This window comes from Myotis yumanensis, unplaced genomic scaffold, assembly GCF_028538775.1.
Source record: "Myotis yumanensis isolate MYYU_CA2020_CCGP unplaced genomic scaffold, mMyoYum1.0.hap1 SCAF_16, whole genome shotgun sequence".
NCBI lineage: Eukaryota > Metazoa > Chordata > Mammalia > Chiroptera > Vespertilionidae > Myotis > Myotis yumanensis.
Window position 1 is genome coordinate 3,346,846 of NW_027223767.1, and position 22,490 is coordinate 3,369,335.

A 22,490-nucleotide genomic window follows, 5' to 3' on the forward strand; every position below is an offset into this window, starting at 1 on the left:
GAAAACACCCAATCAGTACAAAAAAAAAAAAAGAAAGAAATGAAAAGAAAAAGAAAGGACGATAGTTTAAGGGGCCTCTGGGACAACTTCAAATGTACCAACATTTGCATCAGAGGAGTAATCAGAAGGAGAAGGCAGAGAACTAGGAATGGAAAATCTATTTGAAGAAATAATGATGGCCGAAACCGGTTTGGCTCAGTGGATAGAGCGTTGGCCTGCGGACTGAAAGGTCCTAGGTTCAATTCCGGTCAAGGGCATGTACCTGGGTTGCGGGCACATCCCCAGTAGGGGATGTGCAGGAGGCAGCTGATCGATGTTTCTCTCTCATCGATGTTTCTAACTCTCTATCTCTCTCCCTTCCTCTCTGTAAAAAATCAATAAAATATATTTAAAAAAAAAAAAAAAAAAAAGAAGTTGTGCTACTTATAAAAAAAAAAAAAAAAAAAAAAAAGAAATAATGATGGAAAACTTCTCTCATCTGGTGAAGGAAATAGACATACAAGTCTAAGGACAGAGTCCAAAACAAGAGGAACCGAAAGAGGCCCACACCAAGACACATTAAAATTAAAATGCTAAACCTTAAAGACAAGGAGAGAATCTTAAAAGCAGCAAGAGAAAAGCAGTTAGTTACCCACAAGGGAGCACCCATAAGACTGTCAGCTGATTTCTCAACAGAAACTTTGCAGGCCAGAAGAGATTGGCAAGAAATATTCAAAGGGATGAAAAGCAAAGACAACCAAAATTACCCAGCAAAGCTATCATTTACAATTGAAAGACAGGTAAAGAGCTCTGCAGGCAAAAAACACCGTCCGCCCCCCCTCCCCCCCGCTGCACACACACACACACACACACACACACACAAATAAAGGAATTCATCACTAACAACCCATATTGCAAGAAATGTTAAAGGGACTTCTTTAAGAAGAAAATACTGTTGGTCCTGCCTCAGTCATGATGGCCCATGGCTTCCAGAGCAGCCACCAGGACCTCTCTTTTGTGCCCTGGAAACTGACAATGGCCAAGACCCACATCCTGTGGTCAGCGGGCGTGGAAAAGTGAGCTGATGTACTGCATAAGCCATCTCTCCCTGAAATGATGTTTGGAGACAACATGGTTTAAGAATCCAGCGTGGTTCTGGCTCTGAGATTGAGTTTAATGCTCCAGATGCATTCAGATGTGTAACCACCTGCCAAGAGAGGCTTAAAGAAACCTGTGTGGAGGAGTGGCAGGAAAGCAGGAAAGAGGAGGACCCTTCAGGGAGGTTAATAAACCACATGATCGGACCTTACAACCAATGAGAACAGAGCATTACTTGGCAAATCACTTATGTTGAAAGTTGTACCGACAACAGATCATATAGGTAGAAATTGAAAGCCAGAGAACAGATTAAGTTTTTTTTAAGAAGTTCTCCTGTTTGAGGATGAAGTTCATGATCATGGAGCTTCGAGCCTTAGTGTGCAAATTAAAGTAATGCCTTCCGCTACTTCAGCTGCTGCGGGCTTCCTGAGAATCGATGGAGTGCTTTACCACGGCACGAGGCTTTACCATGAGGCCAACAAGACCTACACGTTACAAGAATGGACATTGTAGGAGAGCTAAAACTGCTAATTTAACACATGTTTCACCTTCCTCTTCACAGAACCTCATGAAATATCACAATATTTACTGATCAAGAAGGCAGTTTGAGAGAAGCTAATATTTCCAGAAAGAATTGATCATAACCCCACAGACTCACAAGAAAATGCAGCTGTAGAATAGTGTGACTGTACCACACACTCACCGTGGAATGTGATGGAGACTTTGGCTTTGTGGATGGGGGCGTTTTTATTATCATAATTAGTTGCCTTGTCTATGTGCAGATTTTCTGTAGCCTTAAAGGAAAAAAATATAAGATTGTTGCAGGCAGGTTACACTCAAAATAAAAAAGAAGAAAAAGAAAATTATATATATATAAAAGCCTAAGCAACCAAACGACCAGTCGACCAGTCGCTATGATGCACAATGACCACCAGGGGACAGATGCTCAATGTACAGGATCAGGCTCCCTCCTGTCTGGATAGGGACTGTGGGGATCGGGCAAAACTGGCTATCTGACATCCCCCGAGGGCTCCCGAACTGTGAGAGCGCCAGGCCAAGGGACCTCTAGTATGCATAATAAAATGGCAATAACTAAATATCTATCAACAATTTAAATGCAAATGGAGTATATGCTTTAAACAAAAGACACAGGGTTACTGAATGGATAATAAGACAAGACCCTTACATATGCTGCCTACAGGATACTCACCTCAGATTGAAAGACACACACAGTCTAAAAGCAAAGGGATAAAAAAGGTATAATTTGAAAATGGAAACAAACAAACAAAAAAGCTGGGGTAGCAATACTTACACCAGACAAAATAGACTTCAAAACCAAGGCTATAGTCATGGCCAGTTACTCAGTGGTTAAAGCTTCAGCCTGCACATCGAAGGGTCTTGGGTTTGATTCCCAGTCAAGGGTACATACTTGGGTTTTGGGTTTGCTCCCCACTCCCGCCAGGCCATGTGCAGCCAAACCAGTGGATGTGTCTCTCTCTCGTGAGATTTCTCTCTCTCCTCTTCCTCCTCCCTCCCTCCCTTCTACTCTCTCTGAAAAGCAATGGAAAAAATATCCTTAGGTGAGGATTAACAAACAAACAAAAAACCAAAACTATAAATGAGGCAAAGAAGGAGCCAGCAATCCTCTTCTTCGTATTTATCCAAAGCAACCCAAAACATTAACTCAAAAAGACATGCATCCATATGTCCATTGCAGCATTATTTACAACTAGAGGCCCGGTGCACAAATTCGTGCATGGGTCGGTTCCCTCGGCCTGGCCAGCGATCTGGGCCAATCAGGGCCAATTGGGGCTGGCCGGCTGAGGGGAGGGACCATGGGAGGTTGGCTGTGGGAGCACACTGACCACCGGGGGGCAGCTCCTGCATTGAGCGTCTGCTCCTGGTGGTCAGTGCATATCATAGCGACCAGTTGATCAGTTGTTCAGTCAACTGATCGTAATGGTCGCTTAGGCTTTTATATATATAAGTAGCCAAGATATGAAAGCAACCTCCGTCTCCATCAATAAATGAATAAAGACGTGGTGCGTATATACAATAGAATATGACTCAACCATAAAAAATGAATGAAATCTTGCCATCTGTAGTAACTTTGATGAACCTGGAGGTTATTCTGCGGAGTGAAATAAATCAGGCAGAGAAAGACATATGCCATATGATTTCACTTATATGTGGAATCTAAAAATAATAAAGGAACAAGCAGAGGAGAGAACCAAGATGGCGGCGTAGGGAGCGGACCTGTGTGTGCTGCTCTCTCACAGCATCATTGAAACTATCAACTATGAAGTAAACAACCGCCACTCAGAACCATGGGGAAGTTGGCCCAGTGGGAGATCTACAACTGGAGGAAAAGAAAGAAGCGCAGTGAGACTGAGTGGGAGCTACGGAGGCACCAAAACCAGAGGTACGCAGTCACACGCCACGCGGGCTGCAAATGGATTCTCGGTTTTTTACGAACCCTCGAATCCTCTGGGCTTGCTCGGGGCGGGTCTCTGAGGCCCCAGATCCCACAGGGAGAGGCGGCCACGGCCTTGCAGTGGTCGGAGAGCGAGGGAAGCTCTGATACGCGGCTGCTCGCCGGCACCGAGGGACAAGAAGTCCTGGTGTCCCGGAGAGGCGAGGGGCGCGGAGACGCCGCCATCGCTATTTCCTCCACGCTGGTGACTCCCTGTGACCCCGCCCTACCCTCAGGGCTGTGCCAGAGGCACAGGAGGGAATGACTGTGCTTTTACAAACTCTCAAATCCACTGAGCTGGTTCGGGTGGGTCTCTGAGGCCCCAGGCCCCAAGGCGAGAGACGGCACGGCCTTCCAGCGGTCAGAAAGCGAGGGAGGCTCTGGCGCTCGGCTGCTCGCCGGCACTGGGGGACGCAAAGTCCTGGTGTCCTGGATAGGCAAGGGGCCACTGAGTCTCCGCCCCGGCGACTCCCTGTGATCCCGCCCTACGAAATTTACATTCCCATCTGGGCTGTGCCAGACCCACAAGTAGAAGCGCCTTCTTCTGCAAACTTTCAAATCCACTGAGCTGGTTCAGGCGGGATCATGAAGCACCGGACCCGACGGGGAGAGGCAGCACGGCCTTGCAGCCATCAGAAAGCGAGGGAGACTCTGTTGCACAGCTGCTCGCCGGCACTGGGGGACACAAAGCCCTGGCAGAGAGTCAAGGGGCCGCGGAGACTCAGCCAGTGCTATTTGCTCCGCCATGGCGACTCCCTGAGTCTCAGCCTTAATCAATTTACATCCCCATCCAAGCTGTGCCAGGTGCACAAAAAGACCCACCTGCGCTTTTGCAGCCTATCCCAACAAATTGCAGACTTCAACTGCTCGCAGCCATGAGAGACACACTCAAGAAGCAGACCCAGGAGAACCAGGATGGCGGCATAAGGAAGAGACCTATGCGTGCTACCTCGCACAACAACATCGAAACTACCAAATATCAGACAAACACCTATCATACAGAACCATGGGAAACTTGGCCCAGTGGAAGCTCTACAACTGGAAGGAGAGAAAGAACATTGAGACTGAGTAGGATGTGACACCAAGTACAGAGCCCAACCCAACAAACTGCAGATTTCAACTCCTCGCATAGAAAGAAGCGCATAGAGACTGAGTAGGATGTGCTGAAGCACCAAGTACAGAGCCCATCCCAGCAGGCTGCAGATTTCAGCTCCTTGCATCTGGGAGGGACGCAATCGGGGGGCAGAGTCGGGTCCGGGGCCGGCCAGGGCTGGGCTTGACTCGGCCGGCACTGTGGAACTGCTGTACCAGCAAGCGCACAAACATGCCCACTGGTCCCAGTCTCTGGTGGGGCGCTGCGGGACAGCAGACAGGCAGTCTGTGCACTTGGTGGAGGGCAGGAGCGCTGGATGTGCAACCACCAGGAACGCCTGGAGATTTTGTCTAGTGGGGAGCCGCCGGCATGGGACAGAAGGCCAAACTTCCTGTTTCCCCGGTAAGGCTGGGATGGCCCCGGTGAGGTTGAAACGGTCCCGGTGTGGTAGGGACGACCCCGGTCAGGTCGAAACGGCCCCGGTGTGGTAGGGACGACCCCGGCGAGGTTGAAACAGCCCCCGTGAGGTAGGGACGACCCCAGTCAGGTCGAAACAGCCCCGGTGTGGTAGGGACAACCCCGGTGAGGTTGAAACGGCCCCCGTGAGGTAGGGACGACCCCAGTCAGGTCGAAACGGCCCCGGCGTGGTAGGGACAACCCCAGTCAGGTTGAAACGGCCCCCGTGAGGTAGGGACGACCCCGGTGAGGTTGAAACAGCCCCCGTGAGGTAGGGACGACCCCAGTCAGGTCGAAACGGCCCCGGCGTGGTAGGGACAACCCCAGTCAGGTTGAAACGGCCCCCGTGAGGTAGGGACGACCCCGGTGAGGTTGAAACAGCCCCCGTGAGGTAGGGACGACCCCAGTCAGGTCGAAACGGCCCCGGCGTGGTAGGGACAACCCCGGTCAGGTTGAAACAGCCCCGGTGTGGTAGGGACAACCCCGGTGAGGTTGAAACAGCCCCCGTGAGGTAGGGACGACCCCAGTCAGGTCGAAACGGCCCCGGTGTGGTAGGGACGACCCCGGTGAGGTTGAAACAGCCCCCGTGAGGTAGGGACGACCCCAGTCAGGTCGAAACGGCCCCGGCGTGGTAGGGACAACCCCGGTGAGGTTGAAACGGCCCCCGTGAGGTAGGGACGACCCCAGTCAGGTCGAAACGGCCCCGGTGTGGTAGGGACGACCCCGGTGAGGTTGAAACAGCCCCCGTGAGGTAGGGACGACCCCAGTCAGGTCGAAACGGCCCCGGCGTGGTAGGGACAACCCCAGTCAGGTTGAAACGGCCCCCGTGAGGTAGGGACGACCCCGGTGAGGTTGAAACAGCCCCCGTGAGGTAGGGACGACCCCAGTCAGGTCGAAACGGCCCCGGCGTGGTAGGGACAACCCCGGTCAGGTTGAAACGGCCCCGGTGTGGTAGGGACAACCCCGGTCAGGTTGTAACAGCCCCAGTGTGGTAGGGACAACCCCGGTGAGGTTGAAACAGCCCCCGTGAGGTAGGGACGACCCCAGTCAGGTCGAAACGGCCCCGGTGTGGTAGGGACGACCCCGGTGAGGTTGAAACAGCCCCCGTGAGGTAGGGACAACCCCAGTCAGGTCGAAACGGCCCCGGCGTGGTAGGGACGACCCCGGTGAGGTTGAAACGGCCCCCGTGAGGTAGGGACGACCCCAGTCAGGTCGAAACGGCCCCGGCGTGGTAGGGACAACCCCAGTCAGGTTGAAACGGCCCCCGTGAGGTAGGGACGACCCCAGTGAGGTTGAAACAGCCCGCGCGAGGTAGGGACGACCCCAGTCAGGTCGAAACGGCCCCGGCGTGGTAGGGACAACCCCGGTCAGGTTGAAACGGCCCCCGTGAGGTAGGGACGACCCCAGTCAGGTTGAAACGGCCCCGGTGTGGTAGGGACAACTCCAGTCAGGTTGAAACAGCCCCGGTGTGGTAGGGACAACCCCGGTGAGGTTGAAACGGCCCCCGTGAGGTAGGGACGACCCCAGTCAGGTCGAAACGGCCCCGGCGTGGTAGGGACAACCCCGGTCAGGTTGAAACGGCCCCCGTGAGGTAGGGTCGACCCCGGTGAGGTTGAAACAGCCCCCGTGAGGTAGGGACGACCCCAGTCAGGTCGAAACGGCCCCGGCGTGGTAGGGACAACCCCGGTCAGGTTGAAACAGCCCCCGTGAGGTAGGGACGACCCCAGTCAGGTCGAAACGGCCCCGGCGTGGTAGGGACAACCCCGGTGAGGTTGAAACGGCCCCCGTGAGGTAGGGACGACCCCGGTGAGGTTGAAACGGCCCTGGTGAGGCTCAGACGGCCCTGGTGAGGTTGAGACTGCTCCAGTGAGGCTGGGACAAATAAAGGGGACCAGTATGGACTGATGAACAGGTGTAGATACAGAAGCAGAGCAACATTGAACAGAATGTTAAACTACAATGGGGAGCCTGGGGAGGGTTGCGGGGGGGATTAAGAGACCAACTGAAGGACCTATATGCATGCATATAAGATTAACCAATGGACACAAGACACGGGACGGGGGGGGGCGGGGGGTAGGGGCCGAGGGAATGTCATGGGGGGGAAAAAGGAGACATATGTAACACTCTTTGCAATACTTTAAGAAATAAAAATTATTATAAAAAAAAAAAAAAAAAAAAAAAAAAAAAAAGGAACAAGCAGAACAGAAACTGACTCACAGATGGAGAACATTTTGACAGTTGCCAGATGGGAGGGGGGGTTTGGGGAATGGGTGAAAAATGTAAAGGAATTAAGAAGTACAAATTGGTACTTACTGAATAGTCATGGGGAAGTAACATATACATAGGGGATACAGTCAATAATCCTATATAATAAAAGGTTAATATGCAAATAGACCAAATGGTGGAACAACCGGAACAACCAAACAACCGAACAATCAGTCACTATGATGTGCACTGACCACCAGAGGGCGTGTGTGGAACATGGTGGTCATTGGCCGCGGTGGGATGTTGGAGCAGGTGAGTGGGGGCACCAGACCAAGGTGGGGCACTGGTCGCTGTCATTGGGGTGAGCCTCTGGTGGTTACTGAAAATTCTTTGCTCCTGCCTGCCCCGGTCCCTCCCGGCACTTGCAACTGCTGCCAGCCCTGCTCGCACCCACTGCCAGTGCTGGCCCCACTTGCACCGGCAGCCAGCGCCAGAGCTGCCACTTGCACCCACTGCCGGTGCCTGGCGCTGGTCCTGATCACTTGGCTCCATCAGCGGGTGCGAGCAGCAGCTGCTGGCCCTGATCACCCCTGAAGGTTTCTTCACCTCCCCCTGCTTCTGAGGGACAATCGGAGCAGCAGCCGCCACTCACACCCACTGCTGGCGCTGGCCCCAATAGCTCCATGCCATCAGCGGGTGCGAGCGGGACCAGCACCATCAGTGCGTGGGAGTGGCGGCAGTGGGAACGGGGCTGCTGTCAGACAAAGGACCAGGGGCCACATCGAGAAGGGCTGCGCGGGGTTGCAGAGGACGGGTTGAGACCCGCCCCTGTGCCTACCTCAGCCTCGCAGCCCACAGTTCCTTTCAATGTCCACAAATTCGTACACTGGGCCTCTAGTATTTTAATAACTATGTATGGTGTTAGATGGGTATTACATTTTATTAAGGTGATCATGTTGTAAGTTATATAAGTGTCTAATCACTGGGATATATACATGAGACCAATATTGTACATCAACTGTCATTGAAAAATAAATTATCTTAAAGCCCTTGCCAGGTAGGTCAGTTGGTTAGGGCATAGTCCTGCTATGCCAAGGCTGTGGGTTCAGCCCCTTGAGGTCAGGGCACATCCATGAATCAAACACTGAATGTAAAAACTAAGTAGAACAACAGATGGATCTCTCTCTCTCTCTCTCTCTCTCTCTCTCTCTCTCTTTCTCTCTCTCTCACTCCCTTCCTCTCTCTCAAATCAATAAATACAAATTTAAAACAAAATTATTTTTACATGCAATTGATATTACATTTTGCATAAGATATTGATCTTATATCCTGAAGCTTTGATGAACTCATTTATTCGTCCTAACAGGCTTTTGTTTGGTTGTTGTTTTGTTTTGTGTGCATCCCTTAGGCTTTTGAGCTCGACGTGTCAGCATTTTGAAAAACCCTAACTTAACTCTGGTGCCGTGTCACATATAGAAATTTTTGATATTTGCAACCATAGTAAAAGAAAGACTTATATTTTTGATATTTATTTTATACTAGAGGCCCGGTGCACAAAAATTTGTACACTGGCGGGGGGCGGGGGGGGCCTGTCCTTCAGCCCCACTTGTGCCCTCTCACAGTCTGGGACCCCTCGGGAGATAACGACCTGCTGGCTTAGGCCCGCTCCCGGGTGGCAGAGGGCAGGCCCAATCCCTAGGTGCAGCCCCTGGTCGGGCTCAGAGCAGGGCCGATTGGGGAGTTGGGGCGCCGCCCCCTGTCATGCACAGAGCAGGGCGGATTGGGAGGTTGCGATGCCACTCCCAGTCACGCTCAGGGTAGGACCGATTGGGGGGTTGGGGCGCCTCCCCCTGTCACACTCAAGGCAGGGTAGATGGGGAGGTTGCGGCACCACCCCCTGTCACACACAGAGCAGGGCCAATCAGGGGGTTGGAGAGCTCCCCCCTGTCACGCACAGAGTAGGGCCGGTAGGGGAGTTGGGGCACTGCCTCCTGTCACCTACAGAGCAGGGCCGGTCAGGGGGTTGGGGCGCCTTGCCCTGTCACGAACAGAGCAGGTGGATAGGGAGGTTGTGGCCCCGCCCGCTGTCACACACAGAGCTGCAAGGCAATCAGGGGGTTTGGGCGCTGCCTCCTGTCACGCTGCTCTAGGGGCCAGGAGGCCTCGTGGCTCCGCTGATCCCGGTGCTGGGAGGCATATTACCCTTTTACTATATAGGATAGAGGCCTGGTGCACAGGTGGGGGCCTGCTGGTTTGCCCTGAATGGTGTCCTGGATCAGGGTGGGGGTCCCGCTTGGGTGCCTGGCCAGCCTGGATGAGGGGATGATGGCTGTTTGCAGCTGGTCACACCCCCTTCAGGGTGGGGGTCCCCACTGGGGTGCCTGGCCAGTCTGGGTGAGGGGCTGAGGGCTGTTTTCAGGCTGGCAGGTGACTGAAGCTCCCAACCTCTCCTTTTTTTCTTTTTTCTTTTATTCTGGGATTTATTTACCTTCTATGGCTGTCACTGGAGCTGAAAGCCGGCTTTAGCTCTGAGGCTCGGCTCCAGCTCTGAGACCTCGGCTGCTGAAAGCAGGTATCTGGGCTTTGTTTAGCTTCTATAATTGAAACACTGTTGCAACTCCAGCTCTGAGGCCCGGCTGGCTGAAAGCAGGTTTCTGGGGATTGTTTAGCTTCTATAATTGCAACATAGTTGCTTAGACTGCAGCTCAGAGGCCGGCAGCGGCAGGCGGGGAACCTTGGCTTCCTCCATCACTGGAGCAAGCAAGCCTCCTGTTCGCTTCAGCTGCCTGGCTGCCGGCCACCATCTTGGTTAGCAGTTAATTTGCATATCGCCCTGATTAGCCAATGGGAAGCGTGTCGGAGGTACAGTTAATTACCATGTTTGTCTATTATTAGATAGGATATTTAAATGCCATTTAACAAAGAAAAATCAACCAAAAAAATGAGTTCGCGTGTCAGAGGTTTGCCATCACTGCCTTAGACTTTTCTATGTACAAGATAATGGCATTTGCAAATAATGACTGTTTCACTTTTTCCTTTCCAATCTGGATGCCTCTGAATTCTTTTTTATTTTTCTCTTTGCTTCATTGTCCTGACTATAAACGCTAGTACAGTGTTGAATAGAAATTGCAAAAGCAAACACCCTTGTCCGGTTTCTGATCTTAGAAAGCTTTTAGTCTTTCACCATTAAGTATATTATTAGCTGTTAGTTTTTCATAGATGGCTTCTGAAGATTGAAAAAGTTTTCTTTCAGCCCTGGCCAGATTGGCTCAGTGGATATAGCGTCAGCCTGCGGACTGAAAGGTCCCAGGTTTGAATCTGGTCAAGAGCACATGCTCGGGTTGTGGGCTTGATCCCCAGTAGGGGGCATGCAGGAGGCAGCCAATCAATGATTCTCTCTCATCATTGATGTTTCTATCTCTCTCTTCCTCTCCCTTCCTCTCTGAAATCAATAAAAATGTTGTTGTTTTTTAAAAAAAGAAAAGGTTTCCTTTCATTTTTATTTCGTTAATTTTTTTATCGTGAAGGGTGTTAGGTTTTTATTAAAATGCTTTGTGTCTATTGGTATGATCACATGCTTTTTGTTCTTTATTCGATTAACAAGTTGTATTACATAAATTGATTTTGTATTTTAAACTAACCCTGCATTCCTCAGATCCCACTTGGTCATGGTGTATAATCTTTGTTACACGTTACTGGTTTCAGTTGTGGGCTGAGAATTTCTGCATTTATATTCATAAGGAGTATTGTTCTGTAGTTTTCTTATTATATCTTTCTCTGGTTGTGGTATTGGGATAGTACTGGCCTGATAGAATTTCGTAGGACATATTCTCTCTCCTTTCCGTGAAACCCCTTCACAAGAAGAGTGTGTATTCATTCTTTATAAAATGTGTTCTTTGAAAATGTTTTGATTACTAACTCAATAGCTGGACTAGTTATAGATTTATTCATATTTTTCCTTGAGTTAGTTTTGGTAATTTACTTTTTTTTCCAAGGATTTTGTCCATTTCATGTAGGTTATTTTATTTGTTGGCACACAATTGCTCGTAGTATTTCTGGATACTCCTTTTTATTTTTGTAATGTCTCTTTTTCATTCCTGATTTTAGTAAATCACCATCTCTTTCCCTCTCCTTTTGATGAGTCCAGGTAAAGGTTTGTTGATTTTATTGATCTTTTCCAAGAAACAAATTTTGGTTTTGATTATTTTTTTTCTGTTTTTCCATTTCTTATTCCATTTGTTTTCCATTCTAGTCTTTGTTCTTTCCTTCCTTTTGCCTACATTAGATGTAGTTTCTCCTCTTTTCCCCTGTTTCTTGAGGTAAGAGTTTTGGTTACTGATTTGATCCCTTTCATCCTTTTAAATTTTGGTATTTACAACTATAAATTTCCTCTAAGCATTGCTTTCACTGTGTCCCATATATTTTGGTATGTTGTAGTTTTGTTTTCTCAAAACATATAAAAATATTTTCTTATTTCCTTTATGATTTCTTCTTTAACTCTTTGATTACTTATGTGTATCATTTCATTTCAAAATATTTGTAGCCCTGGCCGTGTGGCTCAGTTGATTGGGTGTCCTCCCATGCTCCAGCAGGTGGCTGGTTCCATTCTGGGTCAAGGGTACATGACCGGGTTGCTGGCTTGATCCGGGTGGAGGGCATGCAAGAGGCAGCTGATAGAGGTTGTGCTCTCACATCGATGTTTCTCTCTCTCCCTCTGCCTTCTTTCCTCTCTCTCTAAAAATCAATAAACTATTCTTTTTTTTTAAAAAAAAAGGAAAAATATTTGTAAATTTCCCAAATATTCACTTGTTATTGATTTCTAATTTTATTTCATTTTGGTTGAACTACATACTTTGTATGATTTCAATAATTTTAAGTTCATTGAATCTTGTTTTATGGCCTGCTATAGGATCTGTTTTGGAGAATGTCCATGTGCATTGAGCAAATGTGTATTCTGCTGTTGTTGGGTGGAGTGTTCTGTGGAGATGTCCTTTAGGTTTAATTGGTTTATAATGTTGTTCAAGTCTTCTGTTTCCATGACCTTCTGTCTAGTTCTTGTATCCATTATCAAAAATGAAATATGGGCATCTTCAACTATTACTGTTAACTTGTCTACTTCTCCCTTCAATTCTGACAGTTTTTGCTTTATATATTCTGAGGCTCCACTACTAGGTGCATGCATATTTATAAGGAATTGACCCTTTTATCATTATAAAACACTAGAGGTCCGGTGCACAAAAATTTGTGCACTTGGGGGGTCCCTCAGCCCAGCCTATGCCCTCTTGCAGTCTAAGACCCCTCGAAGGATGTCCACCTGCTGGCTTAGGCCCGCTCCCTGAGGGATCAGGCCCAAGCTGGCAGTCAGACATCCCTTGGGCAGCCCGGCAGCCCTCAGGAAATGTCCACTTGCCAGCGGGGAGCAGGCCTAAGCTGCAGTCAGACATCCTTAGTGCTGCTGAGGAGGCGGGAGAGGCTCCTGCCACCACCGTTGTGCTGGCAGCCATCAGCCTGGCTTGTGGCTGAGCAGAGCTCCCTCTGTGAGAGCTCATTGACCACCAGGGGACAGCTCCTGCATTGAGCATCTGCCCCCTGGTGGTCAGTGTGTGTCATAGTGACCAGTCATTCCCAGTCATTCTGCTGTTAGGGTCAATTTGCATGTTACCCTTTTATTATATAGGATAGAGGCCTGGTGCACGGGTGGGACCCAGCTGGTTTGCCCTGAAGAGTGTCCCGGATCAGGGTGGGGGTCCCGCTGGGAAGCCTGGCCAGCCTGGGTGAGGGGCTGATGGCTGTTTGCAGGCTGGCCAAGCCCCCCCGGTGACGGAAGCTCCCAGCCTCTCCTTTTTTTCTTTTTTATTCTGGGATTTATTTATCTTCTATAATTGAAACTTTGTAGCCTTGAGTGGAGCTCAGAGCTGGCTAAGGCAGGGCAGGAAGCTTGGCTTCCTCCATCCCCAGGGGCAACCCAAGCCTCCTGCTCGCTCCAGCTTCGTGGCCATGGCCAGCTGAAAGCAGGTATCTGGGGTTTATTTATCTTCTATAATTGGAACTTTGTTGCCTCGAGTGGAGCTCAGAGCAGGCCGTGGCAGGCGGGAAGCTTGGCTTCCTCCATCACTGGAGCAACCAAGCCTCCTGCTTGCTCTAGCTCCATGGCTGCCGGCGCCATCTTGCTTGGGTTAATTTTCATATAGTCACTCTGATTGGCTGGTGGGCATGGCTTAAGGCATAGCGAAGGTATGGTCAATTTGCATGTTTGTCTTTTATTAGTGTAGATTCTTACTTGTCTCTAGTAACAATTGTATCTTAAAGTTTGTTTTGTCTGGGATTAGTGTAGCTACTCCAGTTCTCTTTTGGTTACTCTGCATAATATAACTTTTTCCATCCTTTTACTTTCAGTCTATTTGTGTTTTTGAATCTAAAGTATGTTCCTCATAAGCAACATGGATCAATTTTTTAAAACATATTCTACCAATATCTACTTTTTAATGAGAATATTTAATTAATTTGCATTTTAGTGGTATTCAGATAAGGTGGGATTTACATCTACCATTTTGCTATGTGTTTGCTATATGTCTTATGCCTTTTCTGTTCATCTATTCCCCATTATGCCTCTTTTTTTGTTAAATAGATACAGTGAGGCCTTAACTTACGAGTGTCCCGACTAACGAGTTTTTTGAGATACCAGCTGTCTCTTGGCCGATTTTTTGCATTGAGTTGATAGAGTAATTTTTTTTTTTAAATATATTTTTTTATTGATTTTTTACAGAGAGAAAGGGAGAGAGATAGAGAGTTAGAAACATCGATGAGAGAGAGACATCGATCAGCTGCCTCCTGCACAGCTCCCACTGGGGATGTGCCCGCAACCCAGGTACATGCCCTTGACCAGAATCGAACCTGGGACCTTTCAGTCCGCAGGCCGACGCTCTACCCACTGAGCCAAACCGGTTTCGGCTGATAGAGTAATTTGAGTTAACGAGCTCGGTCTCGGAACGAATTAAACTCATAAGTCAAGGCCCCACTGTACATTCTAGTGAACAGTTTTAATTTCATATCAATTCTTTTATTTTTAGTTTCAGAAATTGCATTAAACATTTTCTTTATTTTCATAGTCCATCTTTTACAAAGAAGATTTTTGAAGTTCACCTTTGAATTCTTTTGGGATTCACTCTGATTACATAACATTTTCAGTTGAGAGAAGTGTGTTTGGTTTTATTCACATTTCCTTGAGAGCACATATGTGTTGATTTGTCCAGATGTAGGTGTTCTGAAATGCAGTGCTGGGCTCTTGCCTTTGGAACAGACATGCTGTGACTTAGGTTTGCAGAACCTGGAGTCCTCCTCGCGGGTGTGTGCAGGCTGAGTGTCCTCGCGGGAGTGGCAGCATCGCTCTTCGTGCTGATGGGGTGCTTCCACTTTTACTATGATGCTGAACTGTTCTGCTGACTGTTTTATAAGTAATCAATAATACACTTTTGGAGTCTTTGTACTTTTCTACTATTTTGCTTCTTTAAAACTGAGTGTATAATTTGTTGCTTCTCAATTAAGAAGTTTTTATATTTTGGGTGTCAGTTTGGGCTTGGGTTGGAGGCACATTTGAGAATTATCCGGAACCAGCAACTGGGAACAGTGAAGACTTGTTCCTTCAAAAGTGCTTTCAGCATCATGTGACAAACTTTAGGCCCAAAAGAGAAGCATGCCTGGCCCTGGCAGCTATCTTGCAATTTCCCCCTCAAGGTAGTGCTTCTGCCTCATTGTCCTACCGTCCCCACTCTGTTAAGACCTGGTCACAAAAGGTCACATCAATTCTTTTATTAGATTTTTACAATATACAATGTTATATAAAAGCTTTGATTCTATAGAGCTCCCTTCCCCCTTCCTTTTTTCTATTATTGTCATACATATCATATCTTGTGTGCCCATCAACACAGATTTATAACTATTCTTTTTATGATGCCTTTTATATTTATTACTAGAGGCCCGGTGCACAAAAATTTGTGCACTCGGGGGGCGGGGGGAAGGGGGTCCCCCAGCCCGGCCTGTGCCCTCTCGCACTCTGGGACACCTCGGGAGATAACGACCTGCTGGCTTAGGCCTGCTCCCGGGTAGCAGAGGGCAAGCCCAATCCCTAAGTGCAGCCCCTGGTCAGGCTCAGAGCAGGGCCGATTGGGGAGTCGGGGCGCCGCCCCGTCATGCACAGAGCAGGGCCGATTGGGAGGTTTCGATGCCACCCTCAGTCACGCTCAGGGTAGGGCCGATTGGGGGCTTGGGGCACCGCCCTCTGTCACACTCAAGGCAGTATCACTTAGCTAAGAACCTCTACTTCCCAGCCTTGTCATTATGACTGCATTTACACTGGGACATGTACTGCACTTTCTTTCTTCTTAAACTCTTTTTTTCCCCTAGTGTTACTAATTGCCTCTTTTATTTGCTTAGTTTTCAAGTGCCTATCACTGATTATTAAGTTCTCCAAGTGTAAAAAAATCTCTCAGTAACCTCAAGCAAACCTAGCTAATATAGCTTCTTTAAACTCTTTGTAAAAAAAAATATTTTTATTGATTTCAGAGAGGAAGGAAGAGGGAGAGTGAGATAGAAACATCAATGATGAGAGAGAATCATTGATCGGCTGCCTCCTGAACACCCCCTACTGGGGATCAAGCCTGCAACCCGGGCATGTGCCCCAACCAGGAATCAAACCGTGACCTCCAGGTTCATAGGTCGATGCCCAACCACTGAGTCACGCTGGCCAGGCTCTTTCCACTCTTTAATGAAGACATCTCTTCTGTCTTCTTGGTCGAATTGGAATGGGTTATCCAGGGATGCTGTGGGGCAGCCATCTGGGCTTCCCTTCATCTGGCCATTTCACTAAAATGGCAAATTGAGGTTATCTCTGTTGCCTGATGAGATGGCGAGTCAGGACAAAGTTAGAACAATTTAAAAAATAAAGAAGTTATATTGAGATTTAAAATGGAGGTGGAGTAAGTGGATGCTACACAGACACCCTCCCAGGACCAACTGGAATTACAACTAAAATACAGAAAAACCACCCTGAAAATTCAACTGAAGGCTAGTTGGAGAGAACCCTGATAACCAAGGGCGGAAAGTGGAGACACCATAGAGACTGGTAGAAGGGAGGAGGTGCGAAAGGGCTGACCAGGCGCCCACAGACAGCAGCTGCAATTCCAGAGAGATATCTCAGCTCAGGGGGTGCCATTGAGAACTCTGAGGTCTAAATCCCAAGCTGGACCACCTAGGAGAGAGCACCAGAACTGAGAAAGGTGCCCACAGAACACCTGGCTGTGAAAAGCAGCAGGGTTGCTATCTGCCAGGGAAAGATGGTTGGAAATGCAGGCACCCTCTTAAAGGGTCAACACACAAAATTTCATGTGCAGGCATTCACCTTGGACTCCAGCAGAGGGAGGGCAGAGTGGACTGGAGCTGTGTGAGGAGAGTCCAGGGTTGGGGGCTCTGGGGTTAGAGCTCAGAGGGCAGCCACCCTGGTTTCCTGTGCTGAGTCACTCCCTCACACTGTGGAGGACATCTTTCTCAGACTTTTGCTATCCAGGCAGTTTTTGGCTGGCAGGGAGATAGTTACCTCACCCTACTGGAAAACTCCTTGCCCCACCCTGTGAAGTTCTGAGGTCCATTAAGAAACTGAGAAGACCAATTACCCTCCAGTCAGAAGCAATTGCACCACCCTGTTGGAAAACCTCTCCCCCTACCTGTGGATGATTTCCTTAGGCTACTCAAGACTAAATCCAATGATCTATTTTGAATGATAGCCTTGCTGGATATAGTAATCTTGGTTTCAGATTCTTGGTTTCATTACCTTGAATACTTCATGCCATTTCTTTCTGGCCTGTAGAGTTTCTGGTGAGAAATCATCTGAAGGCCTTTTTGTATGTAACAAATTGCTTTTCTCTTGCTGCCTTTAAGATTCTCTCTTTGTCTTTAACTTTTGACATTTTAATTATGATGTGTCTGGGTGTGGGTCTGTTTGAGTTCTTCTTGCTTGGACTCTCTGTGCCTCCTGAACTTGTATGACTTTTTTCTTCACCAGATTAGGGAAGTTTCCTGCAGTTATTTCTACAAACACATTCTCTAGCCTTTGCTCACTTTCTTCTCCTTCTGGTACACCTATTATGTGAATATTGTTACATTTCATGTTGTCCCACAGCTCCCTTAAACTGTCCTGTTTTTAATTGTTTTTTCTTTCTGGTTCTCTGATTGAGTGCATTTTTCTACCCTGTCTTCTAATTCACTGTTCTGATCCTCAACTTCCCCTAATTTGCTGTGTATTCCTTCCAATGTGGTCTTTATTTGTGCTATGTCATTCTTTATTTCCGACTGGTCTTTTTCATAGTTACTATATCTTTTTTCATGCTGTCGAGCATCTTTATCATCATTATTCAGAACTCTATATCAGATAAATTTATTATCTCCATTTCATTTAACTTTCTTCAGGAGAGTTCTCTTGTTTGTTCATTTGGGGGTTGTTTTTTTGCCTCTCCATTATTGCTGCCTGTTTGAGTTTGTGTCTGTGTTTTAGGTAAATCTGCTATGACTCCCAATCTCTAGTGCAGGACAATGTCAGACGCTGTTTCTGATTGGCCCTGAGTACCCTGTGTGGAGCTATTGGCAATGCACAGCTTGTGGCTCCCTCTGTTGTGGCTAGGTGCCTTTGGAAAGGACCAAGATGTGCACCAGACTCTGCCTTTTCAAGCCCCAGGCCCAGAAGGAGATCAGGCAAAGACAAAGCCTCCAAAGATCTTCCTCTGCCTGCAGTGTAATTGTAATTAGCCTTGATTGGCCTTAGGCTATAGACTACAGGGTGGGGTGAAAGCTCTTCCAACAGGGTGTGGTGACTGCCTTTCCCCCAGGCCAAAACCACCTGGATAGCTGAGGTAGGAGAAAGATGTCCTCTCCAGCATGAGGAAATGACTCAGGACAGGAAATGGGTGGCTCCAACCCCAGAGCTCCCAACCCTGGACTCTCCTAACACAGCTCCAGTCCACTCTGCCCTCCCTCTGCTGGGATCCAAGGTGAGTGGCTGCACTTGAAATTTTGTGTGTTGACCCTTTAAGAGGGTGCCTACATTTCCAGCTGTCTTTCCCTGGCAGACAGCAACCCTGCTGCTTTTCACAGCCAGATGTTCTGTGGACACCTTTCTCAGTTCTGGTGCTCTGTGCTTCGGAGCCCAGCTTGGGGGTTAGACCTCAGAGTTCTCAGCGGGAACCCTACACAGCTGAAATATTCCTCTAAACCAGTGGTTCTCAACCTTCCTAATGCTGCGACCCTTTTATACAGTTCCTCATGTTGTGGTGACCCCCAATTTCACTGTTACAAATTGAACAGAATTAAAGCATAGTGATTAATCACAAAAACAATATGTAATTATATATGTGTTTTCCGATGGTCTTAGGCGACCCCTGTGAAAGGGTCATTCGACCCCCAAAGGGGTCGCGGCCCACAGGTTGAGAACCGCTGCTCTAAACCTTCAGCTGCTGTCTGTGGGCGCCCAGCCAGCCTTTAGCATCTCCTCCCTCCTGCCAGTCTCTATGCGGTCTCCACTTTCCGCACTTGATTATCAGGGTTCTCTTCAGCTAGTCTTCAGTGGAATTTTCAGGGTGTTTTTTCTGTATTTTAGTTGTATTTTCAGTTTGGTCCTGGGAGAGTATCCGCTTACACTGCCACCATTTTTAATCCCCCAAGAACCAATCTTTATGTACAAGCCAGTGAGGCCTGGGACACAGATTATCAGTTGAAAATTCCCTCTGACAGTCACACAGACAGTGAAAGATAATGTGCATTGTCCTCCCTTCCTGTTTAGTTTGCAGAACCACAAGATTATTTAGATGACAACATATTGGGGACAGGCATGTTTGGTCTGACCCAGGCACAATTCCATCCCCGCGCTCACATTCAGTGTAGAGTAGCATGTGATCCAGGACACATGATGACAAACGATGGGAGAAGCTAGCCCACATCTGCGTTCACTGTGGTTGTTGAGGAAGTAATGCTTGCATCTGTGGCAACCTTCCTGTGACCATGAGGCAATAAGCTTAAGACTAAAGACAGCAGAGCCAAAGACGAGAGGGCTTGGGTCTTTGACAACATCTCTGAGCACTGCATTGCTGTGGTGCCATCTGGATGCCACCTGGATTCTGCTCTGGCAGCTGCGGCAAGATGGAGCAGGAGTGGGAGATGACAGGGTGGGTGCCAGCCATCTGCAAGGGGTCCACAGAGGGTCCCAGAGGGCCACAAAATGTGCCCTTCCACGTTCACCAGTTAAAGACCACTCAGGTTTCTAGGGCTCTAACCTAATTCATCCAAATGCTCTCAATCACTGTCATAGGTTACATGGTAGATGGTTCCCTGGCCCCTTTTCAGAGTGACCCTTGTACAGTTGGTATTGTTATTCTGTCTTACGCACGGCTAATTAACTTGTCCAAGGTCAACCTCAGAGTTAGGAATCTGGTCCTCTGTTCCCGAGACCTGGGACCAGCTGCTTGTAACCCTAAAGCTCATGACTCCCTCCAGCCTCCACCTTTTCTTCTTGTGTTCCCTCAGCAGTAACTGCCTGTTCCCACTCCTGCCACCTCCCTGGCTTCTGTGAGTCCAGTTTAAATCCCAGTGTGAGGTCCAGACTTGGGATTGATGAGGTCAGGATAACAATTTGTTTCACATAAACTTGGTGGAGAGGGGAGGAGGTCGTGTGATTAAAAGAGCCCTGTGCTAGGTGTGGGCTGGGCTGGGGAGAGGAGGAGAGGAGGGAGGCTCTGCTGATGGCTGTCCAGGGGTGGACACCAGTCACGGGGAACTCAGTGGGCTGCACAGGGGGGTGCAGAGGGGCACAGGTTTGTAATGGGGACACTTTCTACTCAGGTTATTTTGTTTCCTCAAGGAGGATGGGCTCTGGTAAGGAGAACCGGGAATTCCAGGCACAGAAAATTGTGGAGCTGAGCCCAGGGCCTGAAGGTGCAGGGGATGTGGGAAGCACTCACAACAACCCGCTGGCTTCCATCCTGCCGCCTCCTCTCCCTCTGCCAACTTGCAGCCACACTGCCAGGTAATGCTCGCGTCCATCGTCACCTGCTCGGAGACCTTCCTGGGCTGGGCCCTGCGCCTCCAGCAGAACCACTCAACGCTCCAGCCTAGCGGTTGAAGCCTTCCCTGCAGACCGTCTTCCCTTCTCTACTCGCCCACATATGGCTGTGCCTGCCCAAGCCTCTTGCCCCACCTTCGCCCAGCATGGCTCCCTCCCCAGGAAGCCCCCTAACTCTTCCGCCCTCCACCAGCTCCAAAGAAGTGCTTGGGCAAGTCCCTTGGTCCCTCTGCAGTTCCAGTTTATCGTACACGTGGTGACAGTAGTTTGTGTCAAGTGCTGTGGGAACATGGGTAGGGGAGAAGGTGAGGTCAGAACTCGGCGTGCAATCTGTGGGCTCTCCAATATTTTAACATAAAACCAAGTTTTGTTATTATAGAAGTAAAAAGCCACACGGAAAACGGAGACAACAGTCCCCTATAATAATCTCACCGGCCAGGACCTCCACTGCGATCGCTTTGGAGACTGCTGCCTTGTTACAGAGACAGACATTACTGTTCCCGCCTGGAGGCTGAGGGGTGTTGTTATTACAGCCACACGGGGATATAATTCATGTGCCATACAGTCCACCTGTTTGAAGTGTATAATTAAGTACTTTTTTTAGTGTATTACAGAGCTGTGCAACCATCACATTTACAATATCTTTGTCGCCCCCCAAAAGAAATCCTCCATCCTTTAGCAGTTACCTCCATGTTTTGTGTTTTGCTTAACATTATTTTGCAAGCATCTTTACCGGTTGCCTGATAGCCTTAACTACCTTGTCTGGTGACTCCTAGCAAAGGCTTTTGGGTGAGGGGATGGCACAGCCAGGGTGTCCTAGAACGACGGAGTTGGTGAGGACTAGGGAAGATCGATGGGGCAGTGAGTGGAGACAGAGGGAGAGCAGAGGGAGAGGAGATGGGAGTAGGCTGCGAGGAGGGATCCACTTGGGCCTGACTTCGGGGTGGAGAGAAGCCAAGCTCTGGAAGCAGAATTGGCAGCACTACTACCCGCAGGAGTGCCGGGAAGGGTGCAGGAGGAGGGTATCGGCGCCCTTCCTGGGTGTGGGGGGGTGGCTGTGGGGGGGTGGGTGTGGGGGTGGGAAGTAAGATCAATAACCGAGTGTCCGAAGGAGCGCACACAGGTTGCAGGCGAGTTGAAAATGAGCTTGATTTTGGACGCACTGGATTTGGGGGCCTCGGGCTCTCCTGGCGGAGTCCAAAAGTTGTGGGCAGTGGGATGCTCGGGTCTGGCCCTCAGGAGGCGCTCGGGGCGGCAGGGGAGTTACGGTGTAAGAGCCCCGTGTGAGGCCTGGGGAGCCTGAGCGTATCCAGGGTGGGTGTGAAGGTTAGAGAGAGCCTGAAGACCACGGGCACTTTAGGAAAGCCGGGGGGCGGGGTGGGGGTGGGGTTGGGGGTGAGGAATGAAGGATGTGGACCAAGTCACCCGGTGAGAAGGCAGAGCTGGAGGCGCCCGGCAGAGGGGGCAAGACCGGCGCCGGGTGCAGGGGTGGGTGCGGCGCAGAGCTGCCGCCCGCAGAGCCTTCCTCGCCGGCGGGGCCGAGCGTGGGTCCTGTAGCTGCCTGCGAGTTCCGGCACCTCCGTCCCTCCCTGAGGCATCCCATCCGGGTAGCAAGGCGCGCCCTGCCTGTCCAATGGGGAACGCGGGGTTCGGGGAGGGGAGCCTCCAAAGGCTTCAGGTCCTGGACTCGCCCGCCGGCGGTGGAGTGGTTTGGGGGGCTGCCGGCGGCGGGCGGGCGCACGTCCTCGCAGCCCGTCTCCATCCCCCCGAGCGGCGGCTCCGAGCGCCCCGGTGGAGGCAGTGCGGCAGCTCGGGACACACCCACCGAGAGGGCGCATTACGGGGAATTGGGGAACTTGACTTTGTCAGATACTGTCACCACGGACCCTGGCGCACCGCCGCGGCACCAAGTGGGCGCAGACCTCGGTTCGGGGAGGGGTGGGGGCGGTGCTCCGCCGAGCCCGAGAAGGGCGGGCACACCGGCCAATGGGCGTCACCGCCCCTCCACGGTCCCGCCCTCTGGGTCCCGGCAGGGAGCACCCAAGACCAGCGGCTCAGACGTTGCCGGCGGATGGGCGGTCCCA

General features: G+C 49.7%; 2 pseudogenes; one reads left to right on the forward strand and one right to left on the reverse strand.

The window, feature by feature from the left end:
* The first annotated feature begins 951 nt into the window (after nt 1–951).
* On the forward strand, nt 952–1,758 carry LOC138994738 (TIP41-like protein pseudogene; annotated as a pseudogene).
* Nucleotides 1,759–13,374: 11,616 nt separating this feature from the next.
* On the reverse strand, nt 13,375–15,056 carry LOC138994558 (UPF0711 protein C18orf21 homolog pseudogene; annotated as a pseudogene).
* Between the last annotated feature and the right edge of the window lie 7,434 nt (nt 15,057–22,490).